Here is a 5,911-nt window from a genome sequence, read left to right as displayed (position 1 = left end):
CCCGAGGATGAAATTCATTGAGCAGAAGTAGGGATGTAAAATCCAGAGGGGGGGTTGATCCTCCCCAACAAAATGCACCCTGATTAAATTTTGTCTTGATTTAGTAAAAGTATGTATTAGGTATGAAACAATACTCATATTTACTACACAGGGGTGCATCTGTGTAATTTAGAAATGGCTGAACACACGACGCTATTCAAAGTAAAGCTGAGGAAGAATACAACATATATATGTACATATGCCTCCACAACTGGTTGCAAGTCCCGGGTTACTGTAATACAGTGCATCAGTACAGGTTAAATATATGCAGCTTTTAGTTATGCTGCTATAGGCTTAGACGGCTGGGAGACTCATCTGGATACACTGAGCTCTTCTCTGCTCCTCCTCCTCTCTGACCTCCTCTCTGCTCCTCTTTCTCCCTGACCTTCTCTCTCCTAATTGTCTCTTCTATTTACGCCCCAGTGAATACATGTTACTGACTTGACTTCTTCCCTGGAGTCTCTGTGCTTTATCACCTCACAGGTTTTCCCAGGATCATCACAGATTTTCCCTGGATCCTCTCTGGACCTGCTGCTGTGGTCCTGCCTCTCTCCTCCTTCATCGTCATCACTCACTTATCCATATAGTTATGATAGTGTTTATTATATAGTTCCATAGATGTTCTAGTTCAGTTATCTGTGCATCAACTGCATCCATGTGTCTCCCCCTACTTCCCCCCTTCTCCCCCGGTCTCTCTCTATCTCTATCGCTCTCTCTTTTCTCCTCCTTTACTCTCGCTCTTTAACCCCAACTGGTCAAGGCAGACGTCCATCCTCCAGGAGTCTGGGTCTGCTCCAGGTTTCTGCTGTTAAAGGTACTTTTTCCTTCCACTGTCACCAGTCACGAGTGTTTGCTCCTGAAGGATTCTGTTGGGTTTCTGTAAATTGGCTTAGAGTCTGGTTTCGACCAACTCTTTATGTAAAGTGTCATGAGATAACTTTTGTTATGATTTGGCACTATATAAATAAAATTTGATTGAGGTGAGCTGTAGTTTATCTGTAGAATCATAGATACCACCACAGGTATGGATAGGGGTCAAACCCATGATCTTTGATTTACAAGAGCAATGCCTTACCACTTGGCCACCACACCTTCTGTGATGAAGGTGAAAAAAGGGTAAAAGACTATTATGAACATTAAAGAAGAACTGAATATACAGGGTGTCCCATAAGTCTCCATACATAGGAAAAATAAACGTTTCTTGACATAAACCATTTTTATTTATATGATATGCTTTATATGACTGCCATTTTGTCGGGAACACATTTCAATGAGTGTCCTCCACTGCTGAAGAACTATAAAGAAGAAATATAAAGAAATACATGTTAGAACCATATATGTATGGAATGTATTATGTCTCCTATGTATGGAGACTTATGGGACACCCTGTATAGACAAACAAACAAAGCTGTGTCCTTTACAGAAAAAAAACACAACCACAGAGAAGTCACATGTAAACAAAAAAGTAAAGTCTTCAGTCATGGCTATAATGATCATAACAGTCGAAGGTTCCTGTAATAAAGGACTTCAGTATTATGAAAAGAAAGAGAAACACTAAATTAGATAGAACCTTTGTGAACTCTTGGGCAGAGGCCTCAGGAAATTAAGAAAACTTAATTTATTCCAGCTATGTCTTTTTTTGCATCTGTGGTCACGGTCACAGTGTCGTCCTGCGTTCCTATAGTGCAGTGTGTCAGTACAGTAATCTGACAGGTTCAATCAATGGAGATATACCTGGACAAGGTCAGGCTGTAGTTTACCAGGAGTACCACATGAAATGCTGTTTTAAGTTCCACTAAAGCACAGGTGTCAAACTCCAGTCCTCAAGGGCCGGTATCCTGCACACCCCTGCACTAAAGGCATGGATGGGGGTCAAACCCATGATCTTTGGTTTACAAGACCAACGCCTTTCCACTTGGCCTAGGCAAAACAGAAAAGAAAAGCAGGTGACAGATTAGAGAGGAGCTTTTTGAGTTTAAACAGTTTTTGAGTGAAACTGTTTAAACTTCAGTTTCCCATCATTGCAGCTTGTGGAATAATATGTTGGAGTTAGAGGCTTCCACCAAAGTCATGGATGGATGAACCCATGATCTTTGATTTACTAGACCAGCGCCTTACCACTTGCCTGCCACGTCTATCTTAAAAGCTAATCAAAACAAAAAAGAGAAGCCTTCAGTCATAGCTATAATGATCAGAACAGTCAGAGGTTCCCGTAATACAGGACTTCAGTATTATGAAAAGAAAGAGAAACTAAATTAGATTAGAGTTGATAGAACCTTAGTGATCCCATGGGCAGAGGCCTCAGGAAATTAAGGAAACTTAATTTATTCTAGCATTGTCTTTTTTTGTATCTGTGACCATGGTCACAGTGTCATCCTGTGTTCCTATAATGTCAGTATAGTAATCTGACAGGTTCAATCAATGGAGGTGCGTTCAGAGTACATGAACACGTACCTGGACAAGGTCAGGCTTTAGTTTACCAGGAATACCATATGAGATGCTTTTTTAGGCAACACTAAAGGCATGGATGGGGGTTGAACCCATGATCTTTGGTTTACGAGACCAACGCCTTTCCACTTGGCCACCACGCCTACATTGAGAACCAAAGAAAACAAAAGAGATGGTTTAGGTCTGGAGTCTATGGTGGCCAAACCATGGGTAAATATTACATCTCATACCCCCTGAAACACCTAAATCTAGGAGAGAAGGCACCTAGATGATGATCACGGTCATTGAACATTAACGAGGGAAAAGATTGTTTTAGCTGTGGTCACAGAGAAACTCTTAAAATTGAACCTTTGCTACTGTAGTACAGGGCTTCAGTACTATGAACATAAAGCAACAAACTTGTTCTTTGTTGCATCTGTGACCATGGTTAGAGTAAAGTCTCTGGCTCCTGTAATATAGTGCATGAGTTCAGTTAACTAACAGGTCAAATCTGCAGAGAGGTTTAATTTACCAGTAGTACCAAAGGCATGGATGGGGGTCGAACCCATGATCTTTGGTTTACAAGACCAACGCCTTACCACTTGGCCACCACGCCTACCTCAACCATTAAAGAAAACCAAAAAGATGGTTTAGGTCTGGAGTGTATGGTGGCCAATCCACGGATAAAATTTGTGTCTCATACTCCCTGAACCTCCTAAATCTAGGAAAGGAGGCACCTACATGATGCTCATGGTATTGCAGTGCGTCAGTACACTAATCTGACAGGTTCAATCAATGGAGGTGTGTTCAGAGTACATACCTGGACAAGGTCAGGCTGTAGTTTACCAGGGGTACCATATGAGACGCTGTATTAGGCACCACTAAAGGCATGGATGGGGGTCGGACCCATGGTCTCTGGTTTACGAGACCAACGCCTTTCCACTTAGCCACCACGCCTACATTGAGAACCAAAGAAAACAAAAGAGATGGTTTAGGTCTGGAGTCTATGGTGGCCAAACCATGGGTAAAAATTACATCTCATACCCCCTGAACCACCTAAATCTAGGAGAGAAGGAACCTACATGATGATCATGGTATTTGTAGTGCACCAGTACAGCAATCTGAAACGTTAAATCAATGGATGTGTGCTCAGAGTAAATTAACATATACAGTACATAGACAAGGTCAGGCTTTAGTTTACCAGGAGTACACATGTAAAGCTTTTTTAGGTACCACTAAAGGCATGGATGGGGGTCGAACCCATGATCTTTGATTTACGAGACCAACGCCTTGCCACTTGGCCACCACGCCTACCTTGAGCATGAAAGAAAACAAAAAAGACAAGCCTTCATGGCTATAAGTAAGAATAAGAGTAAGAGTTTCAGTATGAGTCCTTTATACTTTGTTTTAACCCATAAAGACCCAAACAGCCACTGGAGACCACAATCATCTACTGATCTAAACTGAACAACACCTGTTCATCTATTAATCATATCATTACATGTAAACAATTGGTGTAAAATACAGTTTGTCGTCTTTTCATGGTCATCAGATATGACCCATTTGGATGTTCAGAGGCTTTGTAGTGAATGTGGAAACACCATCATCTTCTACAACATTGATTCACCAGTAAAACCCATGGAGTTGGATCAACGGCAGTGGATGGAGACACTTGGTTTATGTTCAGTTAATGATAGATTTTGTTGAGAAAAGTCACTATTTCCAACGACCAAAAGCATCTACTGATCTAAAATGTTTTACTGTTGATTCATTAATTAAACAATTGGTGTAAAATACAGTTTGTCATCTTTTCATGGTCATCAGATATGACTCATTTGGACATTCAGAGGCTCTGTGTGAATATGGAAACACCATCATCTTCTACAACATTGATTCACCAGTAAAACCCATGGAGCTGGATCAATGACAGTGGTTGGAGACACTGGGTTTATCTTCAGTTATTGATACATTTGCTGAAAAAGTCTCTTTTTCTTCAGTTATCTGAGCTTCTATGAACATATACACAGGGTGCGATTTGTCAGAAAACCCGGGGGGGGGGTGCAGTTATACACGTGGGGGTGTGGTCCATAACTAACATAACTAACACTGGCATGAAACAAAAGTGAACGTTTACATACTTTCAACGTCCAACTCCCGGGTTCTATTCCTCTATTATCTTACAAAAAATTTTCACAACGTCTAACTTGTATCCACTGGACCCCCTCCACTGCTCTATGAGCTCCATGAATTTGTCATGTTTACCCCCCCCCCCTTTACGGCATCCCAGAGCATGGAGACGTACATAAATTCTGAGACTGCCGACAGTTCACTTAAGGTGAATTTTAGTGCCGGTAACGTAGAGTATAGGTGGAAGAAAACTGTCACAACCTGCCTGTTATTTCAATAGGTTGGTTGTCCCCCCGTGAAGATGAAATTCACTGAGCAGAAGTAGAGATGTACAAATGGGGGGGGGGGGGGGTTGATCTCCTCTATCCCCTCCCAGCAAATCGCACCCTGCATATACATGATCAATACATAGGAAAATACCAGATTTTCACTGAAAAAACACAAAATACATTCCATATGCACACTACAGAAAAGAGCAATAAGGATAATAAACAAAGCAGGATACAGAGAACACACAAACCCACTATTTATAAAATCACACACATTGAAATTCATGGATTTGGTTAAATTTAAAACAGCGCAGATAATGTACAGAGCAAAAAATAATTTACTGCCAAAAAATATTTGGGGAATGTTCACTGAAAGAGAAGGAGGCTACAATCTAAGGGGGGAGCTAAATTTTAAAAAGTATAAAGTACAAACAACAATGAAAAGTATGTGCATAACAAGCTGTGGAGTGACTTTGTGGAACAGTCTAAAACAGGAGATAAAGGAAAGTACAAACATAAATGTATTTAAAAAGAGGTATAAAGAATTGTTTCTAAATAGGTATATGGAACATGAAGGATAAAAATAGTACTGTCACAAAGATCAGGTGTGGTTTCTTGGAATTAAGAGAGAGTAATTTGAATTTCAGAGATTTTGATATGTGTGAGTGGATTAGAGTGAGGACAGATGTGAAGTCTAGATGAATTGGGATTGTGGGTGTGAAATTATGGAATGGACCTTATGATGAATTTAAGTTATCCACTCCTTTGGTGAAGTTTTAAAAAAAAAAACAAAAGAGTACTTTAAGTTTAAATTATTGAGAAATATTGAATGGAGATGGTAGGTGTGTTTTTGTTGTTGACTTTTTTTTTTTTTTAATTTATTATTATTATGGTGTAAATGCTCGATGCTGTACACATTTAAGTTGATGTAAGCAGTGTATTAGTTGACAAGATAGGCAAAAAAATAAGCTTTTGCTTCTAGCCTATTCCTTTTTTGGTTTTTATTAGGGCTGGGGAAGTTAACACATTATTACCGTGTTAACGCATTC

General features: G+C 40.0%; 3 non-coding genes across 3 annotated transcripts; all 3 read right to left on the bottom strand.

Annotated features, from left to right (window-relative positions):
- Nucleotides 1-2,558: 2,558 nt before the first annotated feature.
- Nucleotides 2,559-2,630, bottom strand: trnat-cgu (transfer RNA threonine (anticodon CGU)). Its single transcript has one exon. It is a non-coding gene; the product is annotated as a tRNA-Thr (tRNA).
- Nucleotides 2,631-3,010: 380 nt separating this feature from the next.
- Nucleotides 3,011-3,082, bottom strand: trnat-ugu (transfer RNA threonine (anticodon UGU)). The gene has a single exon. It is a non-coding gene; the product is annotated as a tRNA-Thr (tRNA).
- Nucleotides 3,083-3,705: 623 nt separating this feature from the next.
- On the bottom strand, nt 3,706-3,777 carry trnat-cgu (transfer RNA threonine (anticodon CGU)). The gene has a single exon. It is a non-coding gene; the product is annotated as a tRNA-Thr (tRNA).
- Between the last annotated feature and the right edge of the window lie 2,134 nt (nt 3,778-5,911).

Source organism: Sphaeramia orbicularis, chromosome 10, assembly GCF_902148855.1.
Source record: "Sphaeramia orbicularis chromosome 10, fSphaOr1.1, whole genome shotgun sequence".
NCBI classification, from domain to species: Eukaryota; Metazoa; Chordata; class Actinopteri; order Kurtiformes; family Apogonidae; genus Sphaeramia; species Sphaeramia orbicularis.
Note: the sequence above shows the minus strand (reverse complement) of the source record. Positions and strands in the feature narration are given on the sequence as shown.